A 9,423-nucleotide genomic window follows, 5' to 3' on the forward strand; every position below is an offset into this window, starting at 1 on the left:
TGTTTGCCACCAGCCACAGGGCCACTAGCATGGCTTGGGTTTGCGGGGCTACCTTTTGCTGTAGGCGAGCCTGGCGGGTAGCCTCAGCCTCTGCTTCACAGTTATTGAAAACATTAAGTGCCATATTTGCCAGATCTCAGATGGGGGTTTGGGGGCCATCTTCAGCCTTTTTCAGTTTCCTTCTAATATCTGGGGCTGACTGGGAAACAAAGTGAGTAGCTAAGACAGTGGCCCCAGCATTAGAAGCCGGGTCAGGGTGGGTATGGAGCACCATTGCCTCGGTTAGTCTGTTGAGAAACAGCGCTGGATTTTCTCCGGGGCCTTGGGTGACCTCTCTGAGCTGATCATAATTGACTGCTTTCTGGGAAGATTGGTGCATACCTGTGATCAGGCACTCGACCATTTGGTCGCTGCATCTCCAACCCGCCTGTCCTACCTGGTAGCCCCAGTCTGGTTCCGCCTCTGGTTGCCCCCACTGGCATTGGTGGCATGGGTTTTATCTGCATGAGCCCTAGCTGCAGTCCAGACATGGTCACACTTGTCTGGGGTCATGGTGGAAGTTAAAATAATATGCAGGTCATGCTATGTGAGGTCATAAGCCTGGACTAGGTATTGGAATTCTTTGACAAAATCAGTAGGGTTAGTGGAAAAAGAGACGAGGCATTTTTCAATTGAAGAGAAGTCAGTTAGTGAGAAGGGGACATGGACCCAAACAACACCTTCTGCTCCCACCACTTCCCAGAGCAGGCAAATGTGGGAGTCTAGGGGCTCTAGATTCAGGTGGGAGCGAGTGCGTGAGCTGACCAGGGAAAAAAGGCCTTCAGAGGAACGGGGAGAATCCGGTTGAGAGGGGAGGACCAGGGCTGGAGTAGCCATTGGTGGGAGCTGATAAGGAGGAGGAGGAGGAGGAGAAGCAAGATCTTCAGGGGAATCAGAAAATGAGGAGGGAGGTTCTGGGGCAGTAGGCTTAGGAGGCCAGATGGGTTCAGGGTTCCCTCAGGCGAGGAGAACTTGGGCTGTGGAGCACTGGGTGCACAGATCTGGGTGAGAACGTAAGGCCCAAAAACCCTGAATGTAGGGGACCTCAGACATTTGCCAGTCTGTCAGCAAAAATTATCTAGGTCAGTAAGGGTAACAAAATCGAAAGTGCCTTCAGGAGGCCAGGTTTCACAATTATCTAGCTGATATGATAGCCAGGCTGTAGTGGATAGAAAAATCGCTGTTTTTGCTTGAGGCCAGGGTCAGTTGCTGGCAAATTTTTCAGAAGGCACCCTAGAGGTGACTTAGGATCTGGCTTGGACTCCTGCCCCCCCATTCCTGGCCCCATGAGGATCAGCAAATGGGAATTGTCATCCCTCAACCCAATCTGCTGATCCGGTCTGGTAAAAATGGGGGTCTGGGTCCAGGGACATCTCCTCTGGTGCCCAGAACCTCTCAGTGGAGGGAGAGCAGCCTCTCCCAGAAGACGGGGGCCCGGAATCAGCGTTTGGGGACCAGAAACTTAAGGACAATGGCACTTACCCTGGTTCTTAGTCCAGACTGGTGGGGTTGCTGCGAGGCCTCCTCGGGAAGTAAGGAGAGGAGCGGTCTTCAGCAGACAACAACTCCTCCCGGGTTTCGGCATGAAATGAAAGGTTTTCTTAGGCTCCACTGAGGAAGAAATGCCAATCAGCCACAAAGTTAGGCAGTATAGAGCTTTATTGGGGTTTGCACACCCAGGTGAGGTTCTCCGGTTTGCAGAGTGGGGCTGGGGAAATTGTGCCCAAGCAGGGAATATGGCGGGGTTTTATTTTGGTTGGCTCTCTTCGTAGGTCAATATTGCCCCATTGACCAAAGCGGCAATATATCAGTGGTGGTTCTCCTCGGGCTCAGGTTGCTATGTGGATATCCATTTTGGCAAAGCCCACCCTTTCGGCTCTCTGGTTTGACGTCAGCCGTCTTTTCCGGGTTGTAGTTCAGCAGCCATTTTTTCCTACCCCTGCCCATCCTGACATTAGGTGCTTTTATTCATCACTTAGATGTAAATTATGAGGTATGTCCTGAAAGTATCCAGCCATGCACTATGAAAAAGAGACATTTATTGAAGAAGATACAAGATACAAGAAACAGTGTACATAGGACAACGATGCCTAAGTCTCCTTCAAAGTAGGCACCTTGGGACCTCAGACAGTTCTTCCATTCACCATCAGCAGGCCCATCATATTTTCTTGAATCTCATTGATGGTCTGAAATCTCTTCCCTTTCAAAGGTGATTTTAGAAAAACCCAGAAGTTTTAGGGCACCAAATGTGGTCTCTAAGGGGGCTGAGTCACCTGGGTGATTTGATGTTTTGCCAAAAACTTTGCGCCAGACTTGATGCATGAGCAGGTACTTGTGGTGAAGCTGCTGATCACCAGTTGCCCATAGCTACAGCCTTCTGAATCATCTGAATAGTTTCTGTGGAGGAATGTTCATGCTTAATGCAAAATTTAATGCAAATTTGTTGCTCTGCTTGCTCAGTCATTTTTAATGCAATGGCCATATTGCTCAAGATGTGATGGAGATAGGAGGCCATCACATTGTAGCCCTCTGTGTGCTCGAGGAGGGCTATAAATTCTTTGCTGACCTGCTGGATCACATCAAAGCACTAAACAGAAATAGTGATAGATCCATTCCTATGCCTGTAGATTTTATCAGACTGAAGAGCTACTGTAATGACAAATCAACAGGAGACAGAGAAGTAATTGGTGGAGATGGTCTCTCAACTTTAACTGAATAGAATGTCTTGATCATTGAAGATATAATTGACATGGCAAAACAATGCAAACCTTTCTTGCTTTGGTCAAGCAGTATAACCTGCAGTTGATGAAGGTTGCAAGCTTGCTGGTAAAAAGGGCCCCTCAAAATGTTGGATATAGACCAGACTTTGTTGAACTTGAAATTCAAGACAAGTTTGTTGTAGGATATGACCTTGACTAAAATGAATACTTCAGGGATTTGAATCATGTTTGTGTTATTTGTGAAAAGGGAAAAGCAAAATACAAAGCCTAAGATGAGAGTTCAAGTTGAGTTTGGAAACATCTGTAATCCTATTGAAATTACCAGTAAAGTTATAAAATATTCTAGGTCTGTGGCCAGCTGCTTAGTAGAGCTTATTGCATGTGTCTTCTAAGAATTTTTTGTGTTTTCTATTGTAGAAATGTCAGTTGCTGCGTTCTTAAGCTCTTTATTCGCACCGTGAGCCTAAAGACTATCAGTTCTCTTTGGGTGGATTATTGTTTGAGTTGTGAATGAAAAATCTCTTCAACCACACCACTACTGAATGGAAATAATGGAAATAATGTGATTGTATCTGTAAGAAAAGTTTGAAGAGAAGATATATTAGTTTTTAATAGATATTTTAATTTTTATATATTCAGGAAAGTACAGAAGTGATTTAATATTGTTCATTATACCACTGTTCACTGAGAAAAGCAAAAAGCAGTCAGGTTTTATATCAATGAGAACATCTAAGTGATACTGTTAGAGCAGATAAACCATATGTTCTGGAATGATTTTAGTAGTGTTTCAGTATTATTAACTGTATTTTCCTGTTTGTTCAGATTATTTTCAGTGACTCTTTATCAACAGTTCCTTTTAAATACAAATCAATAAATTAAAAACAAAAAAACAGGACCTGGCTGGTGTAGCTCAGTGGATTGAGCACAGGCCTGCAAACCAGAGTCTCGCAGTTCGATTCCCAGTCAGGGCACATGCCTGGGAGATAGTTGCAGGCCAGTCTCCAGCAGGGGACTCATGAGAGCCAACCATACATTGATATTTCTCTCCCTCTCTCCTTCCCTCCCCGTCTAAAGATAAATAAATAAAATTTAAAAAAAGAAAAAGAAAAAAACAGTTACAGATGTCCTAAAGATGGTTTGTCATATATTTATCATTTAGCAGCCAACAAAATTCATGGTTCTTACTATGGAAATTAAGTGTCCTAAGTGTTATACAAAATTGTGTTACGAGGTAGGTATTTACTATTGTTAAATTGCTATTAGACATGAAGAAACATGAAGACAGATTAGGTAATTTAACCAAGGTCACCCAGGTGGAAAGTGACAGAGCTGGCATTCGAACCCAGGGAATCTGGCCCCAGAGTCTGTGTGCTTAACCAGACTACTATAGTATGCTTCTTTCACTGATAAATAAAACAGATTATAAATTTGTTAGTGCACTAAAACCAGCTGTTACCTTTAAGTATGCACATCTGAAAAGAAGTAATGTATATCATAAGCTATTTTACATGTCATTTCATAGACCTAATAATCCTGCTTTCACCAACATTGACTGGAAACCAGTACTGTAGAACTCAGAAAAGTTGCTTTCAGGAAAATTCCTTAAACCAAATGCAGCACTTATATATTACCACCTTGTTTTCAACTCCATAGCAAATTAGAAGCAGAATATCAGTGGTTAAAAACCTTGGGTTTTGACATCAGAATGCCTTGGTTTAACCCCAGGCATTCCCTACTTTTTATCTGTATTACCTTATTCTGGTTACTTAATTTATTTAAGTCTAATTTTTCACATGTAAAAGGTCCATAGGATACTTATTCATGTACTATGAAGATTAAATGAGAAAATGTTACATGGTACATGGTGAGTCCCCAGTAACAAACAACAGCTGGTAATAGTCCTGTAGGTGGGAGCAGCGGTTATAGTAATAATGGGAACTGTAAAGACCTTACAGATGCCCATTAATAGCCTGGAAGTCTGACAGTCAAATGTCAAGATCAATGATGAATGGCATATTTTTGAGTTTGGGAATATTCTCTAGGATCACACAGCTTTGGAAATATTAATAAAGCTTTTTTAATGGGACCATTTCACAAACTGGTAAACAGGAAGACATTTTTGAGAGGTTCTTGGATCAGTTTTTAATAAATCATGTAGAAAATAGAAAAGAAATTTCTCTCACAGCTCTCAAATACAGAGAAGCATATTTTTCTCACATCCCGTAATTGCCACAGTGACTGTCTCATCCACCGTCGCCAGTTCCTTCACATTATCCCCTCGGGTGGTATGTCAGACAATTTCTTTTGCAGTCTCTCAACATGAATTTTTGGAATGCCAATCAAGGCCACATACAAAAGACAGAGGATCAGATCAGACTGTAGGCTGAAAACTAAATAACTAGTAACATTTTCTACCAATCAAAAATGTATGTGCCCAGAAATATATCTGCAGGAATTTTTCAAAAATAAGTTCTTCATTAAGGTGGGAATGAAATCATCGCTGATCAGACACATCAATCAGTTTTTCAATGATAGTATTTTTTAAAATTTTTCCTCATTTTCATGATTAGGTAAAAGACATGCTTTTTAGAAAGCCATCTTTATTAATGAGCCATAAATACAGTCTCCCCAGTGCCTGCTGCAGAGTTTAGTAAGATAGTCTGGTGCAGAAAGACTCCAATTCATGAACAGTCTCTTTAACATTCTCATCATAGATGTTTTGTGATTATTCCACCATTGATCAGAGGTGCCTTGCACACCTATAAGCTGCTTCTCTACCTTGTTCACTTTTCCAATAATTGGCATGATTGTTAAAAAAGAAAGCTGCAGAAACAAGCTTAATGTGGAGACTCAAACCATCTCATATACTGGTATAATGTAATCTTATTTTTAAATTTATGTAATAAGAGACTAAAGAACAGAATTTTGAAGCTAAAGACCAGGTGCTTATCAAAATGAAAAGGATTATTGTCAATTCTGAGAAGTGATTGTCTTCATTTAGTTTCTTCAGTTTTACTGCCAGTGAGAAAATGATGAGCCCTTTTCTCCCTGGGGCAAATAGTAAAGCTCATTACTCAGGTTTAGAAGGGAAAGAGTCTCTTGAGCTCAGATTCTTTCTTTGTGCCAGGAAAGACATAAAGTATAATCTTTATGCACGAATTTGAGAATTCTTCTTTTCATTCCTCACTGTGCATACTTCCCTTGAATTTCATGTCAGGACTGACTTCCTATTAGGCCAACTGATGGCCCCTGAATGTATAATGTCAGGAATGTCAGTGAAGCAGTAGAATTCTATTGGAAACACTGTTGGCCTGGGTCAGACAACTTGGATTTAGCCACACCCACTGCTACCAGACTAAAAGTATCCATTTGCCTGTGTGCATCAGTGCCCCATAAGACACAAACAGGAACTTGCATCAAAGAAAGTAGTAATTTTCTTTTTAAAAAGTGTCCCAAAGTGCTCAAGGACTTGGCTTCCTGATGACTTCCAGGAAATGGGTTGTGCGGGGGTGGGGGAATCAATAATCCTGGTGACTAAGGGAGTTAGGGTCATGGTCAGGGTCATGGCCTTTACCGATCAGTCATCACTAGGATAGGAGGTAGTTGATCAGTGATCTGGTCCCAGTGTCAGCCATGGTATTACTTCCTCTAATTTGCCACCTTTGGGGCCTGGAACTGAAACAGAACTGAGGCCTAGATGTCACCTCTAGTTTGTTGAAAAGTCTGTCTCTCTGGTCAATAGAAGTAAGGCTTTTTTCCTAAGATTATTTGATGTTGACCAGAACCTCATTGTCCTGAGGGCTTAAAGACTGTGGAAGTGGATATGCAAAGGACAGAGAGGCAGGTGAGTCATGGTGCTGGATGATGCCAATCTGAATCAAAAGGAAAGAAAGGAAGTAAAGTTATATTAAAGAAATGAAGTTTCTACCTAGTTTCACCACCATTTACTTGCTGTTTGGTGTTGACAATTCAGAAGTACAAAGACTATTTCAATTGCATAGGCATTAATTTGGTTAGTACAGATGGTGTGGACAGAAGAGATCAGGTACTAATGTCTAAAAAGACTTCATGAATTAAAAACGGAGGCAAAATAGTTCTTATCTGCTTATACTTGGTTCTATCCTTTCAGAAGGACATAAAAAGTAATGACGTCTTAAAGGATCTGATCCACATTAGTCTTATTCTTAAAAGGACCATTTAGAATGAAATTCTTGCAGAAATACTTAGGTTTAGGAACAGGGTAGAATGTGCTATGTAGAGTGAGGTAAAACAAATAATTTTTGGTTAGGGCTATAGATACTATGAGGTTATTGAAGTCCCAATATTTTATAGCATTCACTGTATGGTGAAACCTTAAAGAACGGACTAAAAAGTGAGGTCACTGGCTTATCCATCCATTTGTATGCTTACGTGACTACTTGTAAATTTATTTTTCTTAAATGCATGGAGGTATTTTCCAATCAACCATAATGATCAGTGCTTTCAATTTTGTTACCCTATTTCCTATTGCTTTTTATATTTACATCACTGGGTTAGCTGTGAAGTCACTTGACATTAGGAAGCTTGGATTAAAATGTGAGTGAAACCCAGGCATTTTTACCAGCCAATTTTGCAAACACATGACAAAGAAATAATAACAATATAGACAAATTTTTCCATTAAATAAAAAAGGAAAGAATACTATCCAATTTATTTTATGAGGTTGGCATTCCTCATAGGGATAATACAAAAAACAAACAAAACAAAAACAAAAAATATGATAGGCCAATCTCATTTACGAATACAGATGCAAAACTGCTTTCAAAATATTAGCAAGTTCAATTCCTCAGAGTTTTGTATCTAATATCATAGTCAAATTGAATTTATTACAGAAATGCAAAGTTGTCATTGTATTAAAAATATCTATCAATATGATGCCACATGAACAAAGAAAAAATATGTGATCATCTTAATGGGAACCCAAAAAGTATTTGACAAAACTCAACATCTCTTCATTATAAAACTTCTTAGCAAATTAGAAATAGAAGTGACCTTTCTTAATCTGCTACATGTTGTCTACAAAAACAACTGCAGCAAGCGTTGGACTTCACGATTAAGCCTTGACATTTTTTTCTTTGCAGTTAGGGAGGAAACCCCCCTTCTGCTATCACCATTTCTATTCAACATCGCACCGAAGGCCCTAGCCAGAGAGAGGTGATAACAACAAACAAACCAACAAACAGATAAATATAAATGAAGCAAAGAAAGAGAGAGAGAGAGAAAGCTAGTTCTCATCACAGTAAATGATATGATCAGGTAGTAGAAAATATAACATAGGCTACAGATAAATTATTAGAATTAATGACTTTTGAAGATGACTGAAAACAAAGTTAGTACAGAAAATAATTGCATTTCTACATATCAGCAATAAACAGAAGTGATATTTAAAAGAAATAATCATTTAAAACAGTGCCAGTACCATCGATTTGTTAGAAGTATATCTAACAAACATATTTGGGGAGAAAATGGTAATAGCGGGCCTATAAACAATGTCTTTCTGTTCTAGAAATGCACGGACACAGGAATAGACATCAATCGATCCCCTCCTTGTAAGCATGCTAGCAACCCCACCTCCTTGCAAGCATGCTTCTGCTATTTAGTAACAGAAAGATAAATAACAGGCCTTTTCTAAGGTGCTTTCAGCATTATTTACTTCTTGTAAAGAAAATATGAAACATGGCTTTTTACGAGCATGACAGGATGGAGAATTTCACATCAGCAGGGTCATGAGTTGAGTGCAAAATGAGCAGGCTCACTAACCCAAATGGTTCCCTTTGTGAAAACACTATTCCACATGCATTGTTTAAACATCATGTATTAGGTCTGAGCCAGAACACACCCTACCACAGAAGAGAAAGAATCTTTAGGAATCTGTGTTGATGGTTTGGGGCTTTTCCAAAGGAAGAGTACTTTGCCCGAATCTCATATTCTTGATCCTGTATCCTTGGAATTATTAGTAGTATTTGTTCTTGCATGTGTGTCTGAGTTAACAATTCCATCTTTTGTGTATCATAGATCTAACAGAACACTATAAAACATAAATGAGATAAAATAAAGGAAACATTCCTAAATGGAGAGAGATATTGTGTTGTGGAATGAAAAAATTAATATTGAAAGGTTATAGATGCAATGCAATGGAATTATTTCTAAAATGTGTGTGTGATGTGTTGAACTTGAAAAGCTGATTTAAAGGTTCAGATGAAAATTAAAAAGCCATGGAAAGCTGAGACATTCTTGAAGGTGTCAGGGTTTACTCTGCAGAAACTATTACTATAAAGCTGTAGTCATTAAGATAGATTAGCTCAAAAAATAAACACACCACTGAATTAAATTAAAGATCCAAAGACTAGATCTACAGCCCTGGCTGGGTGGTTCACTTGGTTGGAACATTGTCCCATGCACCAGAAGGCTGAGGGTTCAATCCCTGGTCACGTCACATACTTAAGTTGCAGGTTTGATTCTGGGTTGGCACATATGGGAGGCAACTGATCAAGGTTTCTCTCATATTTCTGTCTCTCTCTCTCTCTCATTCACTCTATCTCTCTGTTTCTCTCTCTTCCTCAAAAACTCAATGAACATATCTACATATCTCAAGTGAGGATTAGAGAAATGACCAGACCTACAT

General features: G+C 39.8%; 1 pseudogene; it reads left to right on the forward strand.

Annotated features, from left to right (window-relative positions):
• The first annotated feature begins 2,509 nt into the window (after positions 1-2,509).
• Positions 2,510-3,072, forward strand: LOC119000396 (hypoxanthine-guanine phosphoribosyltransferase-like; annotated as a pseudogene).
• The last annotated feature ends 6,351 nt before the right edge of the window (positions 3,073-9,423 follow it).

This window comes from Sturnira hondurensis, unplaced genomic scaffold (genome assembly GCF_014824575.4).
Source record: "Sturnira hondurensis isolate 20B ecotype Veracruz unplaced genomic scaffold, ASM1482457v3 Scaffold0015659, whole genome shotgun sequence".
NCBI lineage: Eukaryota > Metazoa > Chordata > Mammalia > Chiroptera > Phyllostomidae > Sturnira > Sturnira hondurensis.